Source organism: Anser anser (genome assembly GCF_964211835.1).
Source record: "Anser anser genome assembly, chromosome: 7".
Classification (NCBI taxonomy): Eukaryota; Metazoa; Chordata; class Aves; order Anseriformes; family Anatidae; genus Anser; species Anser anser.
Genome location: NC_139727.1, coordinates 15174161 through 15197644, shown reverse-complemented (window position 1 = coordinate 15197644; position 23484 = coordinate 15174161). Strand labels below are relative to the sequence as shown.

The window sequence follows — 23484 nt, the reverse complement described above, 5'->3', positions numbered from 1 at the left end:
CTACAAGGATGTAGCGAGGCTGTGCAGGGAGAAAATTAGAAAGGCCAAAGCTCATCTGGAGCTCAATCTGGCTACTGCCGTTAAAGACAACAAAAAATCCTTTTACAAATATATCAACGCGAAACGGAGGACTAAGGAGAATCTCCATCCTTTACTGGATGTGAGGGGAAACCTAGTTACTAAGGATGAGGAAAAGGCTGAGGTGCTTAAAGCCTCCTTTGCCTCAGTCTTTAGCGGCAATACCGGTTGTTCTCTGGATACCCAGTGCCCTGAGCTGGTGGAAGGGGATGGGGAGCAGGATGTGGCCTTCGCTATCCATGAGGAAATGGTTGGTGACCTGCTACGGAGCTTGGATGTGCGCAAGTCGATGGGGCCGGATGGGATGCACCCGAGGGTACTGAAAGAACTGGCGGAGGAGCTGGCCGAGCCGCTTTCCATCATTTATCGGCAGTCCTGGCTATCGGGGGAGGTCCCGGTTGACTGGCGGCTAGCCAATGTGACGCCCATCTATAAGAAGGGCTGCAGGGCAGACCCGGGGAACTATAGGCCTGTCAGTTTGACCTCAGTGCCAGGGAAGCTCATGGAGCAGATTATCTTGAGGGTCATCACGCGGCACTTGCAGGGCAAGCAGGCAATCAGGCCCAGTCAGCACGGGTTTATGAAAGGCAGGTCCTGCTTGACGAACCTGATCTCCTTCTATGACCAAGTGACGCGCTTGGTGGATGAGGGAAAGGCTGTGGATGTGGTCTACCTTGACCTCAGTAAGGCTTTTGACACCGTTTCCCACAACATTCTCCTCAAGAAACTGGCTGCTCGGGGCTTGGACGTACTCTTCGCTGGGTTAGAAACTGGCTGGATAGCCGGGCCCAGAGAGTTGTGGTGAATGGACTCAAATCTGGTTGGAGGCCGGTCACTAGTGGTGTCCCCCAGGGCTCGGTACTGGGGCCGGTCCTCTTTAATATCTTTATCAATGATCTGGATGAGGGCGTCCAGTGCACCCTCAGTAAGTTTGCAGATGACACCAAGTTAAGTGCATGTGTCGATCTGCTCGAGGGCAGGAAGGCTCTGCAGGAGGATCTCGATAGGCTGGACCGATGGGCTGAGGTCAACTGTATGAAGTTCAACAAGGCCAAGTGCCGGGTCCTGCACCTGGGGCGCAACAACCCCAAGCAGAGCTACAGGCTGGGAGATGAGTGGCTGGAAAGCTGCCTGGCCGAGAAGGACCTGGGAGTATTGGTTGATAGGCAGCTGAATATGAGCCAGCAGTGTGCTCAGGTGGCCAAGAAGGCCAACAGCATCCTGGCCTGTATAAGAAGCAGTGTGGCCAGCAGGTCTAGGGAAGTGATTGTGCCTCTGTACTCGGCTCTGGTGAGGCCGCACCTTGACTACTGTGTTCAGTTTTGGGCCCCTCGCTACAGGAAGGACATGGACGTGCTCGAGCGAGTCCAGAGAAGGGCGACCAAGCTGGTGAGGGGTCTGGAGAACAAGTCTTATGAGGAGCGGCTGAGGGACCTGGGCTTGTTCAGCCTGGAGAAGAGGAGGCTCAGGGGCGACCTTATTGCTCTCTACAGTTACCTGAAAGGAGGCTGTAGAGAGGTGGGGGTTGGTCTGTTCTCCCACGTGCATGGTGACAGGACGAGGGGGAATGGGCGAAAGTTGCGACAGGGGAGTTTTAGGTTGGATGTTAGGAAGTACTTCTTTACCGAAAGGGTTATTAAGCATTGGAACGGGCTGCCCAGGGAGGTGGTGGAGTCACCACTCCTGGAGGTCTTTAAAAGACGTTTAGATGTAGCCCTTAGTGATATGGTTTAGTGGAGTACTTAGTGTTAGGTTGGAGGTTGGACTCGATGATCTTGAGGTCTCTTCCAACCTAGAAATCTGTGATACTGTGAGACCATCCAGGGACACTAAGTGTGTTCAAGTCCACGGGACCTGATGAGGTGCATCCACTAGTCCTGAGGGAACAGGCAGATGAAGTTGCTCAGCCACTGTCCATCGTATTTGAGAAGTCACAACAGTCTGGTGAAGTTCCCAGTGACCGAAAGAGAGGAAACAACCCCAATTTTTAAAAAGGGAAGACTCAGGGGACTACAGGCCAGTTACTCTCACATCTGTGCTCAGCAAGAACATGGAGAAGATCTCCTGGAAACTATACTAAGGCACATGGAAAATAAGGAGGTGACTGCTGACAGACAACATGGCTTCACTAAGGGCAAAAATCATGCCTGACAAATTTTGGCCTTCTACAATGTAGTTACAGAGTTGGTGGACAGGGGAAGAACAACTGATGTCACTGCCCTGAGGACCTGTGGGTGTTGGTGGATGACAAACTCAGGATGAGCTAGCAAGGGGCACCTGCAGCCCAGAAAGCCAACTGTGTCCTAGGCAGCATCAAACACAGCGTGGCCAGTGGGGTGAGGGAGGGGATTCTCCCTCTCTACTCTGCTCTCTTAAAACCCCACCTGGAGTCCTGCATTCACCTCTGGGGCCCCCAGCACAAGAAGGACATGGATGTATTAGAACAAGACCACAGATGGGCACAAAGATGATCAAGTCTGGAGCACTTCTCCTGTGAAGACAGGCTGAGGGAGTTGGGGTTGTTCAGCCTGGAGAAGAGAAGGCTTCGGGGAAACCTTAGAGCAGCCTTTCAGTACCTAAAGAGGCCTACAGGAAAGCCGGGGAGGGACTCTTTGTCAGGGAGTGTTGCGATAGGTCAAAGAATAACTAAAAGTGGGGAGATTTAGATTAAACGTAAGGAAGAAGTTCTTTACTCAGAGGGTGGTGAGGCACTGGCACAGGCTGCCCGGAGATCCTGTGGCTGCCCCATCCCTGGGGGTGTTCAAGGCCAGGCTGGATGGGGCTTTGGGCAACCTGGGCTGGTGGGAGGTGTCCCTGCCCGTGACAGGGGGAAGTTGGAATTAGATGATCTTTAAGGTCCCTTCCAACACAAACCATTCTAAGATTCTAAGAACACTATTGTGCAACACTATAAAACTGCAGACAGATCTGAAAGAACTTTTAAGTTACCTTGACCCTCCCCCCAAAAAGAGGTATGATCATAGGCCTGATGCAAATCTTCCTAGACATTAAAGACATCATCTTTTTAATCACTGTCTGAGGCAGAGATCAATTTCTGGATGACCCTGACCTTAAGAAGGATGGTTCTTTGATCTAGTATTACAATTCTCGGATTCAAACTTCCTGAGACTTACTTTTTATGCATTCTAGGGGCCTGGATGCTTATGCTCCGCATAAAAATGCTCTTTTAATGTGGAAGAAATCCGCATCTGATGATTCCAAGTATTTCATAAGAATATAAGAACGAGATTGCAAAGGATCAAAGGTCTAGTTAACCTGACTTGCTTTCTTCATAGGACCAGATGCTATAGGTGATAAAATAACCTTAGCTCTGGCATTTGATATCTTTGCAAACACAGAATTACAGAATGGCTCAGGTTGAAAGGGACCTTTGGATGTCCAAGTTTCTTGCAACTTGGACATTGTGAGACTACCGCTTTGCTGGACTAGCCTAAATTTCAGAATGGAAGTAAAGAATGGCATCACCCCTAATGAAAAGACTATTACCCTTGTCATTCATACTTATCCTACAGAAAAATATTTCTGACTATGTGATAGTCATACCAAATTGATACTATGTGATAGTCATACCAAATTCATGCAAGCAATATCCAGCGACAGGACTAAGTGCAGTAAGGAACCTTGTGAAATTCAGCAAAGACAAATGCAAAGTCTAGCAGCTAGGAAGGTAGAAACCATTGTAACAGACAACACCACAGGCTGGGGATTGTCTGGCAGCACAGCAACTCTGCTGAAAAGGACGTGGGAATGTGGCAGACAGCAAGCTGCGTGCCAGTGTGCTATGGCACCAACGAAGGCCACAGTTCTCCTGGGCTTTATGAACCACAGCAGAGACAGCAGATTCAGAAAACTGATTATCCCCCTTTACTTTTCTCCTGCTAGACATCATCTAGATACTGTGGTACAGTTTTGGGCCACCCAATACAGGAAAGGCTTGATAAACTAAAGGGAGTTCAGCAGAGAACCATCAAGTCCTAAAGCACTTGCCCTGCGAGGAGAGGCTGATGAAACTGGGTTGCTTCTACCTGGAGAAGAAGTGGCTTCAGGGACACCTAACAGCAGACACCCCCCTGCCCTGGACCTACAGTGAGGTCATCAAGAAGATGGAGCCAGGTGCTACACAGTGGTGCAGGTGGGAGGATGAGAGACGACATCAGTAAGTTGGAATAAGAAAGGTTCAGCCTGGCTAAAGGGAAACCATTTTTTCCCCATGCAATCAGCCCAGCAGTGGATCAGGTTGCCCAGAAAGGTTGTGCTGTCTCTATTCCGGGAGGCTTCCACAAAATTTGACTGGAGAGAGCCCTGAGCAACCTGGTCTGACCCACAGCTGACCCTGCTTGGATGGTCTGAGCTTTCCTGACATCCCTGCTAACCTGAAGGATCTTATGATCCTCTATGTACACTTAGACTTGAACGCGTGGCATTCCAAAATACACACAAGGCATGGTCATAAACTGGAGTGAGCAAAGGGCACAAATAAACATAACTGGGAAGCAAGTAAAAAAGGGAACAACCCTATATCAAAAATACTTACTACACTATTCAGCTGCCAATGCAGTCCTGTTTCTAATGCTGACCCCAAGACATCCATATGGCATTTTTTGTTGTTGTTTTTCTTTTTAAACAAAAACCTAAATCCAACTGGGCTTAGAACTGCAATAGGCATTTCACAATCTCTCTCACAAATTTTGAAATAAATTATTAGTAAAACTTGAAGTCTTACAGTCTCAATCTCTAAGATAGCAAGATCCACTATCCTAGGGACATGTAACGGCTCAATGCTGAGCACCTACATAAACTCTCAAATATAAGCCATGCCAGTTGTTCCACAGAAATCACAGTGGTTATTGTTCAGCACATGCCTGTACTTGACAGGACTAGTGGAATCTGTGTCTGGCCTTTGCCACAGAAAGGCATATGGCCATAGCTCTCTTTTTCCTTTTAAAGGACTAGTCATAATCTAGGGAGCCCAAGCAATAGGCATATAAAAATTACAGTATCTCCTAGATAAGGAGTACTCAAATTTCAACTTCAATCAATTTGCAGGTGAGTTGCTCGGATAAGCAGTTTGTTCTAAGGTTTTATTTCTCCAGTCAGCCAGTCTGGTGATAGTATTTGGTGCTAAAGCAGTATTTTCACCAAGGCAGAATGGTGCTTCCCCGTGTCTTCTGTTCGGTTCAGCCTTTTTGGTGTATTTGATGCCCTCACAGCACCTGCACTGACCACTGCCTCTCCCTCCTGAGTCTGAGCACCACACACAAAGAGCATTAAGAACACTCCAGTTATGGTTTAGCTCGTAGTTGTTTGTTGTACTTCTGATATCATAGCTAGCTCCAATGACCGCACTTTCCCCAAAATATTTAAAAAAGCACAAGTTTTTAACTGCATGCTTTACTTATAGCTCAATGACTGAGTGATAAATAAAAAAAAAAAGTGAATGAAACCAAGACTACTGCTATTTCACTTAAACACTTGAAGACTGTGCATGCTATCACATCAATGTCAATGAGAAGTTACCGCATTTCCGTAGATGATGACGGCTCGTTGCTTTTGGTAAAATAAAGTCTATGCCGATTTTTGGTACCTTAGCAACTTAAAAAAAAGCAACCTTATTTGATATCATGCTCAATACATGAAATGTAGATCAGACTGTAATAAATATATATTCTAAGATAAAGTGTACTTTAAGATATGAAAATACATTAAGGCAAATGTATTTGTCAGAGCAGTTTAACAGATTATTTTACTTAAATCTGATCATTCCTGTGATACTTGTATAAAAATCAGTTTTATGGGTACCAAAAAATACAACATATACTGAAGAACAGTCTGCTTCTGTAATTTGCCTCTAAGTGCACTGTTTTGACAAATACATTGTAACAGACTCCTAAAATGCACACATTCAGGTCACTGATCTCCTGAAAGAGAATATGCAGCACATTATATAACAGTAAGACCTCTGTTTGAGGGACAGTAACGATGAGCTTATATAACAAGTATGCTTTGAGAAACCTACATGCTGATTTACCTTATTCAGTATCCTAAGTATAACTGTAAACAATCTTTTAGCATATTTATATCAGCACATTTACAAGCATTTGTTAATTGACTGCAATGCTCTATAAAGATCTCAGTGAATCTATACTAGTCTAGAGGTTGCTTATGAATTTAGCTGCTAGTAAAAGGATCCAAAATTTTTGCCAATGAAATGAAATGTGGCATTTCTTCTAGTTACTATTAAAGATACATTGTAAATGTATATTCTAAAACTTGTATTTGCCTATGGCTTTTCAACTACTGCAACTCTGCAGAGTCATATGAGCTACCAAGGCTCTGATTATGTTAGGAAAAGAATGACAAAATTATATATAATCTGTTGTGTAGGAGGGGTTTTCTGGAACTCTGGAGGTTTGTTTTTTTTTTTTTTTTCTTTTGGCAAAATTTTATTTTTTTCCTTCCCAGCTGATGGAGAGAAAGTGTGATCACTGGTGGCAAAACTCCTGGTCTGTGTAAAACAGCCTTCACACCTGTTGTTTTCTAGTCACATTCACAAACACTGGGTTTCAAATGTGTAGTCTTTACTTACTTTGAACTTGATCAGGTCTTCATCCAGCTGCTACATGTGATGACTCAGGCCAGATAGTTGCAACAGTAACTCATGTTTAGGAAAACAAATTTACAATGCTTTCCGGATGGAAGCACACATGTAGAAGAAGCTGTGATTAATTGGAAACACTGCATCACACTGAATCTAAGATTCTATGCAACCAAGATACACCATACATGTTAATCCTCACAAAAAATCTCATTCAATACATGGGTAAAAATATAACTTCAAACCCTCTTCCATCCCCCAACCACTTCACTGATTGTCAAACACAAAATATACTGCTCAAACACCACAGAGCCCTAAACACCTAAAACCTGTGTTCGGCGAGCATTCACAAAAGTGGAGACTGCAAGAAAAGAACCTTAAATTCAAAAAATCCCCCCTCAAAGTTCTGTTTCAACACATTCTCACCTTCTGAAATACATATAAATATTCCCATAAAACATAGCAGCCACCTTGCCAAGACCTGGCTTTGAGTCCCTGCAATCATGCATTTGGATCAAGGACAGAGAGTTCAAGAGAGAATTATGGTTTACACTTCTAGCAGGAGAGTGTCACACAGTATTGTTTTCTTACCAGCAATCACAATCTCCATCTCCATTATTCAGTCAAGTGTTGTGTTTTGCAGGAATACACAACTACTGCATCATCTCTGCAAATGATTTGAAAGCAGCTCCTTCTAAGAGTGTAACGATGTTTTACAAGCAAACCCCAAAACACATTAAGCAGAAACTTCCTCATTTAATTTCCATCCCCGTCCTCCATTCACAGAACTAACATTCATTCCACAGTCCTTCCAATTCTCTGCAAGCTCAAAGTGAGAAAAAAATCACAAATCTTCCAGAATCTAAGATTTTTGTGTCACCTAAGCGCTGTTGCTTTGTGTGTGTGTTTTTCTCAGCAGAAAGCAATTGCCTTTTTTTCTGTGATTTTCTAACTATAAATGGGTGATTCACAAGATCTATGGTAGCACTCTTTCTATTAAAAAACAAACAAAACAAAACAAAAACTTGTATTGTACTGGTAATTACACAGGCTTTATCTTCCTACAGTTACCATATTTTGCTGGTCATCCACTGTATGCTGAGCATGTAAACTGCCCACAGAACACTACTGCGGTGCATTTAACCTGAAAGGAATTCTTCAATATGCAGTATCCTTCATTTACTAGCACTGCCTCCCTTCATTTTGCTTTCTTCCTCACTTTAAAGAATAAAAAATCGAGACTTGCTGTTTACATGAAGATGGAGTCACACTTAAATACAGTGTTTGGTTCATGACTGTTACTTAGAGATAACTAAGGTCTTTATCTTGCAATAGTCCTAAGCTTTCTCTAAGATACTTTGTTCAAATTTAAAATGGGCGAAGAAGCAGGAAATTAATCTCAGTTGGATTCCAGTAGGGCAACTGAGACTAGTTTATAGTTCTACAGAACTTATCATAACTATGTTTGTAGTAACAATCACCCATGAGACCTTCATGAAGCAATGCCAACAGAAAGTTTTACCTCTACCTAGATACCGATGCCCATAATTTCAGCTTCTGATGCAAATTATGCTGCATATACACAGGTTGCAGATTAAGAAGATTCATCTCTGGTAACTAAAGTAGATGGTGAGTTGATAGCAAGTAGATGCAGTTCGCTAGGGCCCCTCTAAAGACAACACTCTCAGCCAGCTGCAGGGAAATTGTCCACTCCATTACCTGAACTAACTGAAGATAGGATGACTTATCCACCAGGAATGCCCATTTCCCTTACCGATTGTAAGGAAACCCTTATCAAATACCTGAGACTTGGACCATAACTTTCACGGGGTTTAGTCTTAAGCCATTTTACCACACGTAAGACCAAATTGAAGCAGTAGAATAAGATGACTTTGTGATGTGTCCCCCCCGCCCCCCATGACAATAATGAGTCTAGAAACAGATAAAACATAGCATATTAGGAGGAAGAGGAGACAGCTAGAAGGAAGTTTTCCAGAGTGGTCTGGACCATGCTATTTTAAGAAAAATACCATAACATACAACTTCAAATCTATTAAACCTGTGGGACATAAGAAAATAAATGGCTGGGAAGATAACAGGGCAATACCTGTAAAAAAGCCAAAAAGAACAAGGTGAAAAATGGGGTGTCAAAGCCAAAAAATGTATCATGCAGAGCAGGTAGGCAAAATTGCCTGTAGGGCAGTTTGTTTAGACCAGAGAGTATAAAAAGAAACCCAGAAGAGATCAAAGAGAAAAAATATTAAGTCTTCGTGAGAAAGAACACACTCAAAGATCTAAAAGAGAAAAGGTAGTCAGGCAGCTATTTGGTGAGATCTTAAATTTTATATGGATCAAAGGACACACTTCAGAAGAGAGTGCTTCGGAACAAGAAAGGAGATTACAGAGCAGATCAGTATAAATGATAGAGGATGGAGGATATAAGTTACACAGGATAGAAAGTGGAAAGGAATAGCTCAAAGTGAGGGCTCACACTAGCACAGGGAATTCTCCTGGATACTGAAGAAAGATAGAGCAAGGAGCTAGAAAGCTCTTGCTAGGGCCAATCTTGCTATATTGCGTCAATTTAATTTCAAGAAAACAGGAGACAATTATGAACAATTTGGGGCCAGCATTTTTAATAAATTTGTTCTCATTACGAAGCAAGACAGTTCTGAACTCTCTACACTTACCAAAACAAAAGCGAAGATAACAAGGTCTTAAATACAAATAAGCAGGTTCTGCAAAGAAGGCATCATGTTCCTGAAATCATGCCTCATTTTTTCAGCTGTATATGTTGCTCCTATCCAAGATACTATCTCCACACACAAACTTTGAATTTAAAAGATAACTATTAAATTTTAAACTTTAAAAACTTAAGGCAACAGAACAAAACGATATGCCTAAAAGCATTTTAAGTTACAATAATCAAGATCATCACAGGACTAGCAGATAAATTCAATTACTTAAGCTACTTCCTACTGCAACCAAGCATTTGGTGCCAAGAGCTGGGCCATGCTAGTACAATGGTAACTTGCAAAGTAACATTTCAGTTGTGTAACGTTTCAGTTGTAATTCTTAATTACCTCTTGCCATGACTTATTTTAAAGTTGCAGTTGTAACATACAAATTCTAATTTGTGCCTAAATCTTACATTCTATCTACTCGCTTATGTTCAAAATCACTAGTATACCAAACCAACTCTTCAGTTTGTTCCTGTTCTTAATTTTTAGAGCAATTATTCAGTAAGTGATTATTTTGGAGTTATTTATAATTATGAAGTATTTATAAGAATTGTATGCCATCAACTACCCCTGTTCACAGCATCCCTTTCTGACAATGCTTAAACATCAAAGCCTCTTTTCTTCAGGATTCACTTTTCATGAAGACACCTAACGATATTCTTCTTATACAACTTGGCATAGCAATTTAAGATTACAGCTCTGAACAGAATGATTACATATTATGTATACTTCTTTTCTCTCCAAGACTTTTTCAGCTTTCTGCACCAGCAGAAAAGCTAATGGATTTAAGAAATAAACCAGTAAGAGATGACATCAGACTAGAAGATTTACACACATATTTTTTCATTAGTAAATGATTTTTAAGTACAATCTAGTAAGAGCGTATTATAGGTGGAATTTGTGCTATAAATAACTGCTAATTGCCAGTATGATCTTCTTACATAGATTGTCCTAGACAAATTGATTTTTTTGCTAAGATATACAAGTATAAAAACACATGTTGAAAGAATAATGAACAGGAAAACTACAAATAAGAAAAAGCAGTGAATTCGGGAATTTTTGTAAAACAACCTTCAGAGTGAGTTATACTTCTGCTCTTCAACAACTGAGAACAAAAGAGACAATCACAATTCACTATGGGAGGGTACCCATACCACTGGTTTCTATTCAGTGTACCTACATTCAGTAACAATGTGAGTTGGTATTAAAATTATAGCTTCTGGCCTTATATGGGATCAAAGCTCCGGTTTCAAGATCCTGTAGTTACACACAGTAGGAGAGAGCCCTGCCCCGGACAGCTTGCAACATAAACAGAAAATGAAGTTAAGATCTATGTGCATGAAATAAAGGTCTCCAAGGTCAGTGGAGTCAGTCAAGACCAGATCAGTGCCAAAATCAAGCATAAAAAAGGCTCTTTATTATATTCTATTAGCCTCACTATAACATCTATTCATATGGTTTCACTAAAAAAACACAGATTTAACTTCCCCTGAAGTCAACGGAAAGCCCACCACATGCAACGTATTGCATGCTCAAGTGTCATTATCATTTTGTCTTGTGTTATCTGTGTGCTTTCAGAACTTCTCCTTGTTGAGTCATCATTAAATGAAAAGCGCAAAATATCCCTGTTGTTACAAACTAATCAAGTGTGCCCTCTATTGTAAAGGTGATAAGTTTTTTGTTTTGTTTTGTTTTCAAACAGTATCCTTCCTGATCTTTTGTGATTTCTTGTTGATTTCATACCACAGCTATCTGGCCAGTATTTTAATGGAAAAGACAGCTCTATTCCTAACTCATGGCCAAGGCTGTAACAAAAGCATCTCCTTGTCTATCACAGCCTCTGTGCAGCTGTATTTCCACATGGCAAGCATGGTTATATAACAAAATGGATTTTTCTCATAACACACTTAATCTACATGCAAAGCCAAGTAAGATAAGTTCCTTTTAGCTTTGTAATGGAAAAAAGAAACCAAATTGTTACACGAGCATAAACCTTGTCCCATCCCTTCAGCAAGCCTATCAGTGCCTCTCTCATTTTCTTTTGCTCTCCTCAAGCTTCAAGAACACACTACAGCAGGGAATTTTCTTGCATATTTTGTGGAAAATGGGTGTGATCTGAACTGTGATCTGGCAAGAATCCTTTGGTCTTCATACTTAGAACTACCTGCTGTCGCTGAGAGACTCCTTGATACCCTTGTCTCTGAGTTCAGAATTCTGAGAAGGCTTTCCTAATTTCTATCACCCACGCCTATTATCAGGAGAGTCAGTTGCTTTTGATTTACCTGTTCTTTATTCTCAGAAGTGGTATTATATATAACATCAGCTGCTATCCCAGGAGCTTACACAAGTCTGAGTGGTTTCAAGTCAAAATATAATCCTACTTGTTTTTCATTAGTTCAGACGAACTGAGAACTTCCCAGTTCTTTTTCAGGGAACTAATCAAATCTTACCGTACTCCTGTCTAGACAACATGAAAGTATAATTGCATATGACGCTGCATACAGCTGTCATTTTAAAAATAATTACAAAGTAATGACAGAAAGAGCAATTTTGTTTCTTGTAAAAAACATCAGTCCATCATAAAAGTCATACGTCACCTGTATTAGAATTGTAAAAGGAGTGCTCAGTGAATTATATGGTATTCAGTTTGGAAGGCAATGCATGAGCAGGCATGCTGTCATTCACACAAACTTAAAGGAAAAACAGTTGCTACTTCAAATGGAGCAATTGTTTGCGTGTGTGAAGAATTTTGCATGTATAGGTAATAACAACGAAGCTAAAGTCATCTGCGTCTTTGCAATATTAGACCAAAAAGAATATTAAAGTGCAATCCAGAATATTGAATGCTAAAGCAAATACACAACATGAAACTAACAACCAGGGCTTGCAGCAAGTTAAAAACAGAAGCATCTGTCAAAAGCCATATAAAGTACCGTTCAAATAGAAACAGAGGAAATAAATCAACAGAAAGCTAAAAAGGAAATTAAGCAAAGAAGTCACTGAAAGATGTCTCCAAGAGACCATTTGAAAGCATGAGTCAGATTAAAGTTGTTGAAGCAACACCACCCAACCTCACAACCTCTCTTCTGCTTTGGACTCCAATTTATACAGCTCTCCATAACTGACCTTACTAGAACTTAGTGATAATTGAAAAGGTCTACTGACATAATGAAAACTTTTGTCTTAAAAAGTTCTCTCTATTCCTTGTAGCATATTTAGTCCTCAGCACTCCTCAGACAAAGGGGAAAAGGTCACATGATGATGGTAGCAGCACAGAAAAAAACGTTAAGAGCAGTTATCCAAATAGATACTTTTTCCTGTATGCTCTTTAAGAGGAGGTTGAGAACTCAATGAAGAGATGCAATGATAAACAGGTTACACTAAGAAGAAACAACACAGTAGCAAGTTCCATTGTTAGCTTGCAGAAGACTAATGTAAATCAAGTGTTGTGTAAGCAGCTCAAACAGAAACAAAGGCCACAGGGGCAACAGCTATAATGTCAAGCATAGTGAAGTGAGGCTAGTATTTTGGCTAAAAATTATGAGGGATGATAACAAATGCAATCCTTTTAAAAAGACAGTTCTTTTAAAAAGACAGTTCTGAAGAGAGAAAGAGTGAGAGCTACTAAGGTTATCTAATAGAACTGTTCAGAGTTAATTTGACAGTGATCTAGCACAACTTCCATTGAAATTCCTATAATACCTCTTTAGCCAACGTTGTCAGAGAAAATTATTCCATATTGCAAAGACAGAAAATAGAAGTCCACTTTCTCTTATATCCCTGTATCTGCATTTTTGTAGCAGCACCATACCGGCATGCTTATGTTCAGTTTAGCACTCTCAAGATCCTGCTTCTCTAGCACTGTTTCTTAGTCAGCTTTCTCACATTTTGTATTTTAACACTGAGAACCTCTTTGTATTCATCTTGATTACATTTCAGTCTGTTAACATCTGACTCTTTGTTAATTGCTCTATTTCCAAAAGCCTTTTATGTCCTACTTTCCAAACGTCAGAAGCCCTCCTAGATTAATTTTGTCAGCAAATATGATTGGTACAATCCTCACTCACTTTATTTCTTCATTACAACCTTTTTGCCATTTTTTTTTTCCCAACTATTGCACACTGCTTCAGTACCTCATGCAAGTCATATAACTTACTAAATCCATACCTGTTAGATTTACTAAATTTATCACGTAAAAATGTTCAGGTAACTATGGGTGCACAAATGCAGACTTTGAGTTACACCACACCCAGTGTATACCCACATACAGAGAGACGTAAATACTACATAGCACTTGCTCAATTACATTTTTTTCAGTTGATCAATAATTTATAAGGTCTACTCTATTTTTCCCTACCCTAAAAAATAGAAAGTCTTGTCTACCATTTTATGATCTGCACACAGTTCTGACTGCAGTTCTGCATCTCTGCAACTAAGCATCAAACTGATCTATTGGATATGTCTCCTCTTCCATTCTTCTTTACCTATATTCTTTACCAGTCCTCAGAAGTTGAATGCCCGCAACTCTGGAACTTATTTTGCCAGTTCTTTATGAATTTTGCTATCCAATACTGCTGCCTTTGCACGCTGAAATTACGAAAGGCACTGAAGCAACAAAGTCACAGCTGCCAAATGCAAGTCACTGAAAATCCAGACTCATTCCTCCATCTCTGCACATTTCAGAATGCAATTGAAGGGACAGGAACATTATTGAGCAGAAGAGTCTTCTGTTAGAGATGGAAGAAAATGAAGTTTTGCATTTTATGAAACTTCAGAACTTGTATTTCTGAAGGTTTAGCCAGTGCTTTGGGAAAGGTATTTACCCTAAGGGCAGAAGTCTCTTTTACAAACTCCCTCCAAACTCTGTGTTCATGCAGGCAATTTTTATAAGAAGTTTTAAAAGGCAATAGATACTACAAAGATATCCATATCAGCCAGTAGGCTTTTTGAGGAAAGAAAAGTCCTACCATCATGCAGGAAAGAGAATAATCATTGGAACACAGAAAATAACAGAATAACTTGTTGATCTTACTATGCTACCACTTGATAGCTAGAAAATTACTACATATATGGGGAAAGATGTTATAGTAAAAGGAAGATATTGATTTTAAGCATTTAATTGAAGCTTCAGAACATTTTATTGTCTTGTATCTCTTTATTGAAATGTATTTGCCTCTTTTAGCAAACTTGAGCACAAAGTGTGTATTTCCCAGCTAGCTATTGGATTCAGGAAAATCTACAGAAATACAGCCTGAGCTATATAAAGCAGTTGGTCTCAAAATACCTCAATTCACTGTAATAAGTCTTTGTCTAACAGATTTCCAAAGCAGTGAATCTGAGCAGGATGCTGCATTACTTCTAGTTTAAATGCTAGTTAAAAATCTCAATGCCTTTTGTGGCAAGGAAAACTTCTCCCCTCGAAGCTTTCTACTGGAAAGAAATGAACACACATATACATACGCTCTAAATAGAGTAGAATTTTTCATCTGTAACCAATGACAGAGATAAATTATATGTATATATTAAGGCTAAGAGAACTTCACAAATGACTGTAACATTAGAGATGTGAAGCCTGAGAGTTGATATTTACATTTGGTTCCAAATTAATGTTTACCATACATTTTGAACGTTGAGTGTGGGGAATGAAATTCCCAAAGCTGTTCTTGTTCAAAGTAGACTATACTGTAAGGTTGGGCAATTTTACAGAATTTCAAGAGCTTTAAGAATTGATAATCTTGTCATACTAACTGTTCTCATGACATCTCATCTATCTAGATTAGAAGAAAATAGTCTTTTCACTTTTTGAATGTTACCCAGCAAGGTTTAGTACTAATTCAACTATAAATATATTTTAGCAACGCTGTTTCTCAAGATCTCTTCATGGTCCACCCTCTCAGAGAAATGGTAAAGGGCTAGCCAGAATCTTGGTTTGATCCTTTCAGTTGAATCTTAACACTCTGATAACACACTGATAACTGATCAACTGTCTTGCATTTGGTATAGCAATGTGATAAGAGTATGAGAGATCTTGGCAGTCATCTACTTAAGAAAAAAATATGAAAATGTTTTTAACTAAGTTGAAGAGAAAATGCAGGCTTCTACAGAAACATCCTGACGGTGGGAGAGAAGCTAATTTACATGTCATTCTCAGGCCAATGATCTGCAGAACATAATCCTACAAGGATTGATTAGCTTCTCACTGAAGTAGTTAGGTCAGAGGAAAAGGGATAAATTAGTCTGTACCGAATTGGAAAAAGTAGATTAGTTTTAAAGGAAACAAGCAAACAAAGATTAACCTACCAAACATGGAGAAAAAAACTGACAAATTGTGACACATTAGTTCGTATTATGAAAGGCTAGTAGTCATCATGATAACTAACATGTCCCCCAACCCTACATGTTCAGTTAAAGCGCAATACCAGGTTAACTCATTTTACTTGGATGATGTTCTTCTACTTCTTGCTATACTCAGCCATTGTTAGGCCCTTTAAAATTCATGTTGACCCTAAACTTTTTTGCCTTCTACTTCCTGATTAAGAAGTTCTCTTATCCCCCACAGTAGTAAATATTAAATGCTACTAATTAACATTTTAGTGCACGAGCTCAGTACTTAACTTTAATACATCAGCATTATTTATGCTTTCAAAAAACCCGCAATCAAATACATTTATCCCTGTTCACATGTGGGGCCGTGTGAGGGCACTCAGCAAGTGAGTTTGGAGGTTTCCCATCTCCTCCTAGATGAAGACAGTCTTGAAAAATAATGCCAATATAACTAGTCAGGAAGTGGAACTCTGCAGTGTTCTTTGAGATAAAGAGACTGTTTAAAATCAGAGCTAATGAAGGTCACACCAAAGACAGGATAGCTACTCTTGTGCCATGCAGATTATTAATTTACTAGATAAACAAGTCAGTGCCTCAAGTGGGATCCCTGGACTTCAGAGTGCTCTTCCCCATTCATACAAGCTTAAGTATGGGCTGCTGAAGGATAAATTACGAGCAAGTCACTGATACAACTATAACAGACAGATCTCATGAATATGTATTAATTACCCCATTTGGTGTCTTCCACTGTAGACTAATTCCCTTTGACATATTTTTGATCACAGGAAAGATTCAAATAGATTCAGCCATTTTTGTTTCTGACTGTTCTGAAATGATAAAACTATCACTATTGGACAGACCTTCCTGCTTCTTTGCCAGCTGCATCTCATTAAGAGTTACAATTAAGCAAAAGCTGTGTCTTTTTCCCTGCAATTAATAACTGACTTAAGCTTTTATTAAACCTAAGTTATAATCAGAAAAAGAAACCTTCAGGTTATCAATTAATAATATTTTGTTCACACATTTAAGTGCTCTATTTATGTGTACATAACCTTGCACATAAAGTTGTGAGATTAAGTTAATTAGATTGAGCTTCTTTGTCATTTAAAAAAGGCTGTCTCTGGACAACCGGTTTCCCTTCTTATTTTTTTCTTATTGTTATAGACAAAACTAGTTGTTTCAGAGACTAAATCACTTTACAAATGGAACCAGTCTGAGGTAGACAACCAAAGCATGATTCTATTAATAATTATACAATTATTTTAAAGAGAAAAAGCCAAATTATGCAAGTTTCTGTGAAGTCTCACAAATACAAAAGAATATGTACAGTCTTTGAGGGTAATCAAATGCTACACAAGGCATCTGTTGCACTTTGCAATCCTTCTTAACACCCTCTGATTATAAACAATTCCTTAACATGAAAAAAAAAAATATCTCTCACCACTAGAGAAGCACTGGCCATCTCCTCATAGACAGTAAAATGTCTTGGGACAGGCAGCTGTGCCTGTGAGCCTAGAAAGCAGTTTGCTCCTAACAAGACCCCTGTGAACAAGCTAGTATCACTGCCTGGGATTTAAACAGCCACCCTCTATCAAGTATAACGAATAGGTGGGGCAGTGGATAGATGTTGGATGAATTAGCATGTAAGACCACATACATACTGCATGGTAAGGAGCGTTTTAGGGCCTGAGGCACTGGCTGCACTTTTGTACAAGTTCTCCCTACATCAGAGAAACGGCTTCAGGCAAGTCAAGCACAGCAAAATTTAACATCTTTTCTAAAGTCCTACAGGTGCGTCTGAACCTTGATCTACTGAGTTCCAATGTAGTTCATCCTTCCTCTTCCATGAATTGTGACAGATAAAAATGGTATTTTATACAGTACTTCTCACAGAAGCTGTGAACTCTGAAGAAGTCCAAACTGTAAGCACAAAGTTAATCATGTGCTACGTTTGCTAGGAACTTGAGATTCCTATTAACACAAGTGCTATTTGTATGTGAATCACTGAATCTGAAATTCTTATATTTTATTTACAAAACTAAATACAGACGTTATAATTTCATGCTTCCAGTTCTAGCCACTATCTATCTATTTGCTATTAAAAACTGCCATAGTTAGTAACACTAGAAAGCAGTCACTTTGTTAGACCTGGAAAGGGAAACCTATACACCCTCACATCATTATTTGAACACTTGCAGTTTTCAATTGCATTTTCAGACAAGAATGAAAATGAAGAAAACTAAAACCAACCAGATTATTTAAGTATTAAAAATAGATCAGAAATGAATTCTTGAAAACACACGTTGATTGGACTAAGGCATTTACTGAATCAAGCATTATTTGAAGTACAATGACATTCCAAAGCAGACTAAGTATAGCTTTTACAGTGTCTGACAGCATTCTTTTCATTTGTGCCATGGTTTTCTTATGAATAGGCTATACATTTTATAACGCAAAGGTAGAACTGATTTATCTGGCTTTGACTACAGCTTTTATCCATTCAGTGGTAAAGAGAATTTCACACAGGTTTACAGTAGATAAACACAAGAGGTATCAACTGAATCAAGCCTTCAGATTTTCTCTCAAACTGTTGTAACAACCCTAAGTTCTGGTGCCCTACAACAAAATGCCTACTCCAATAGTTAATGTAATATTTGGCTTATTTTTTTCTTTAGTGAAACCAGTGAAAGTCTGCAACGTCAATTGCTGCTCCCTAGGATAAGTTTTCAGTGACAACTGTACCAGATCATACCAAGACTCACTTCAGTCCTACACACGTGTGTCAGGCTAAAGCAGAAAAGATTCTGTGCTCCCACACTGCTGACAATAAACAAGCAGTAACAGTAGGCAATCTGAAATAAGGCTAATGCAGACACTCTGCTTTACTGCGATGATCCTAACACTCTGTTCGACAGATTTGTACTTGATTTCTCTCTTCCCTTAGCTTCCATAGAATTAAGTTGGAGGTTTCATATCCCATGCATCTCCTTCCTCTAGAGCCAAGCCCCTTTCCTGCTTTCCTCTGCAATATTTTTCTTTTCCCCAAAAAAACTTGTCATCTCATTCACTCTAATTCTCTCTAAATTCTTTCCAAAGAAATGCATAAAATTCTGTTCTTGCATATCTTTGAGTCCTAAAAAGTAATCCCAGAAAAAACACAGAACAGTAAGACCAGAAGGAACTAAAAATGTACTGTGAGCTACAAGATTCACACAGAGGTTAGTCTGTCCTAAACAGAGGGAGATCAAAAAACATCATGGATTGTGTGTCATATTGGCCATTTTTTCTGGTAACCATTTTTGAATTAATTACAGTTTAGTTCAAAATACTAAGAGTTTAAAACTTAAAAAGAAGAAAAAAAAAAGAGGAAAAAAAAAAGAAAAAAGGACTGCTACAATATCAGTTCATCCTCATGGAAGTGGGTATATTCATTCCAGTCATCTGCTACTGACCTCTGTAAGCATCAAACTGGTGTGATCTATAATGGCAGTTTCTACGTTGAATAAATAACAATGCAACAGGGATGGGATGCCAACAGACCTGTCTTGTTCTCGTTTGTACCTTAGAAGCACGGGCTGGAGTTGGAGAGAAGTGCTGTAGGAGATTTAAGTGAGGACCTTCCTAGGAACTAGGAAAGGGAGAATGGTAACTGTCAGTGTTGGACAGAAAAGGCAACTTTTTTGCCTTCCAGGGACTTCTACTCTGCTAGGACATATGGCTACACCGAGATAAATTGCTTGAAGCATATGTGTCTGTGGGGGAAGAAAAGAATACAACTGGGCAAGAAAGAAAAAGCTCTCCATAAGGGCTCATACTGTGTGCTCCAACACTCATGGTCACTTCTGGTTTTCTGTATCAGATAATCCAACAGGATGACAGTATTGTTTATAGGATGTGGGCAATATTTTTACTAATCATTAACAATTAGTATTTAAACTAAAATAACACCTGCTTAATAAACATTAATTGGAACAATGTAACAATACAGAAGAATGAAAGGCAAGCGAGCTCCTGTGATTTTGTTTCATGCTCTGATAATTTCAAGTGTTATTTATTTTGTATAAGTAGTAGTAGTCAGATTTATTTTTACAGCAAACTTTGAATAATTATCTCCATTACAGGAAGTTAATTTAAAGAAAACTATGCTAATGGGTGCTCTATAATTAAAAATAAAAAAATAAAAAAATCTTCCAGCAGTGGTAAATGTTCCTGTCATTTATTACTTTTTTTTAAACTCATTAAATCACTTCAGATTTAGCGAAGTGACATCTTTTGACTAATGGCCACAGATGGTCTTCCCTCTAAGAATAACATGTATCTGTACTAGCTCTGATGACACATATTAAAGGCTATATACCTACTGTATGTTTTTTGTCCTAGACTTTGGCCACTGTCACTGTGTCCACTGCTCTCAGCTCAGAGACCCCTACTCCTCCACTGGGAGGATAGCTAGGCTAAGGAGATCCTCACTTCCACCTTTGGAAGTAAGCTGTAGCTGACTGCTACCAGCTACAGGCACTTCCCTTCACCAGGTGAGAGCGCAGGCCTCTAGCAGCACTGAACAGCTGGTCAGGGGTATCAATTTCCAGTTGGTACACACTTCTTGTTCCAACTGTGGGAAGGACTCACCTGTGACCTGAAGACCCAAAACCAGCTCAAAATGTAGATCTCAGGGATTACTGTAGTTTACGGTAAGGATTTAACAGTTCAAGAGATGATTTATACCCATATCCAGACTATACGCCAGTCTTAAAATGCTGTGAAGTCACACTGCCACAGAACTCATTTCCTTGTTTCCCTGATATCCTTCCTCATTTTCCTTCTCTCTCTGCTCCTAGGCAATTGAATAACAGAAAGCAACAGCACAGGTAGTTTTCCAAATGCTGAATAAAGTAGTATTTACATTAAATAAAAGGGTTAAGAAGCAAGTTTCCCCAACATTCAAATGTTTGCAGATCCTTAAAACTGCTTTATTGTAGTTTTGAATATTGATGAGGACTGCCATCTGGCTGAAGGCAGGAGTGGCTATCATGTGTACATACAGTGAATAACTAAGAAGGTAACAATAAATAGATCCTTCCCTGATCCTGTAGGTCAAAATTTGTTGAGACCATCAAGTTATTGTGGCTAACTGAACTTGCATCAAAAAACCTAGCCTTTACTCCACTGCACGGTCAAAGGCTATTCACTGCTGGCACAAGATGTTCTCAGCCCCTCACAGTCATTCCTGGCAGTTCGTAAGCACTGGCCAAGGACTGAGCAGGCTAAAATAAATATAAAATAAAAATGATAATTACATATGTATCTGTAAGTTCTCTGACACCTGTAACCCACATGGGTCCCCCAGACAGATTTTTAGGCACTATCAGAAGAGGCACTGCAGAGCGAGTGTGGAAAGAGTACCTTACAGGAGGCAGGGCTGCTCCTGGCCAGAAGTGGTGGAAAAATAAGAATATACAAATAGTACACAGGAGGGCATAGGAAGAGACTGTCCTCTTTCAACTTAAACCTTTCTGGTACTTTCTCCCGATGAGCTTCCTCCCACCCCTTTCCTTCTTTTCTGGTTATTCACAGTGCAAACTATATCATTCAATCTGAACTATGTTTTAATGAAATCCTTAAACTTGGCTCTTGAGAATAGGGAAAAAAATGCTAACTGCTAAGAAGCAGCACACAGCAATTCCACAGCCATATAATTTTTTGGCAGAACAGGGAATATGAATTTGGCTCTCCCACAATGTTAATAAATGCCACCATACAGCCAGATTATGAATTAGTTTGAGATAGGCTTATCCCATTTTTTCTTGTTGAAGCTGTTCCACTGTGTAAGCTGAATATTAATTGCAGCAAGAATTTGACCAATGGTTTTGCAGGTGAGTACCAAAACACTTCTCTTTAACAGCGTGAAACCTTTGATGTCTAACAGCTCCATTTTTGCAAAAATGCTTAAGTGAATCAGAATTTCTGATAGTCAGTTAAACCACAATTCCTGATCAGCTCTGATACACAACTTATTTTTCTACAGGAATCTGAAATATCCAGTAGCACTTTTTTTTTTTTGTAATACTTAATGCAATTTTTAAATCTGACTAAATGAGGCAGAAACTAGATACATGACTGATTTAGTAGAGTTTACAGACTATGTTTCAGTGAGGTCTCATAGAAATCTATTTAAATAAGCTAATTATTTTGTACTAAATAAATTAAACGATAAACATACGGGATTCTGAGGAGGAATTGTAAGAGATTATTATTTTTAATGGCAAATTGCGCCTATTATTTAGTAAAGCAAGAAATTTAACAGATGATTTAGGGAACCAACCTGCATGCATGGAGAAGTTAATAATGGTTCAAAACTTGTCCTCTACTGAAGAGTTTTGGGATGTTTTCAGTAGAAAATACTATGCGAATGTGGAGAATGTACAGACCGAAAAACAGTGCTGTTAGGGTCAATACAGGTGGCCTTTATTTTCCCTCTACACAGAATGTAACCTTCAATTAGCTCTCTGGATGTTCAGTCATGTTTATTATATCTAAACATCTGATTTTATTTAAAACATTATTATATTAAATTATAACATGTAAACAATAATTATAATATATTAAATATAATTATACGTTTATTAGATCTACACATCTCTGGATATTTAGAGATGTTAATTAGAGTTGAACAAACACCCTGGACAATGACACATAAGTATTTACAGCTAAGACCAAAACATGCTGGATGAGAAAGCAACAGTGATAAAATGCTTAGTCTATGCCTTTCTAAAAGACCAAATAAACATGAAAAGATGGAAAACAAAACAAAACAAAACCGTAAAGCCCTCTAGAGAAGGAAGTAAACAGCATGAAAAGCCTCATACCAGGCATTCATTCTCTCCTTTTAAGACATTTGGCTAAGAATCCCATGACATTCTCAAATTATTAAGATCTAATATGCTTTTCAAAGGAGCACTTGTCATCTTCAGCATAGAGCATGCATTAACTCTTTATAGAAGGGTATATATATTTTTACCTTTTTGAAAGAGAAGTTTGATCATTTGCCATGTAACAACATGGCTCTTCTGCACAGAAACACATCAGTGCCATAATAAAAAAAAAAACACTGATAATTCCTTTTGTCTAGACATTACCTGGCTGATCTCAGTTACAGACACTGGAGACATCTCTATGCTACCCTTCCATCACATCTGCAAACATTAAGCAAACATGTACTCTGTTTTGTACTATTTAGTCTGCAATTAATTATAATATGGTTCAGTCTTATTCCCACCCCGGTCTCCCATATTCCTTAGTCTGTTGATCTTGCTCACACTTGTCTCTCTTTTAAGTTCTTTCTGGCTTTTTCTCTCTGATGAGAAAAAACAATTATGACATCTACATAAGCTTTTATGGGTAATTCTGCCTATTTAATCTTACCAGGTTTGCAGGGCTCCATAAAGTATATCAGCTGTAGTAATGTTCTTCAGAGGTAAAAAAAGCATTTAGAAATTGAAACATCTGAAAGTATGTCTTACATTGCAATTAAACATTTTCTGAACTTATAAGCTTGGAGTCTGCAATCACAACTAACACAATAAACGTCTACATACCAGAAAGTAAGTGACTGGCCCACCAGTCAGCAAATGACAGCTCAAACCACATCTTGTTGCATTCTGACAGCAAAGTAATGTCCCCCATAAACCTGAGACTGTAAGACTGCAGTAGCAAAGTGCAATGATT

The 23484-nt window shown here is 39.2% G+C and overlaps 1 protein-coding gene across 14 annotated transcripts in view; it reads right to left on the bottom strand.

Moving 5' to 3' along the window:
• Positions 1–23484, bottom strand: part of LOC310902999 (uncharacterized protein) — a 322682-nt gene that overhangs the window by 98455 nt on the left and 200743 nt on the right. For 2 of the 14 annotated variants that reach the window (XR_014587211.1, XR_014587212.1), the window contains exon 1: positions 22896–22910. The exons of 9 other annotated variants lie outside the window; for them this stretch is intronic. The gene's annotated coding sequence lies outside the window, so the exon portion shown is untranslated. Of the gene's footprint in view, positions 1–6685; positions 6704–22895; positions 22911–23484 lie in introns of those variants that run through there. 3 more of the 14 variants (XR_014587214.1, XR_014587215.1, XR_014587213.1) reach the window with 2 other exon arrangements.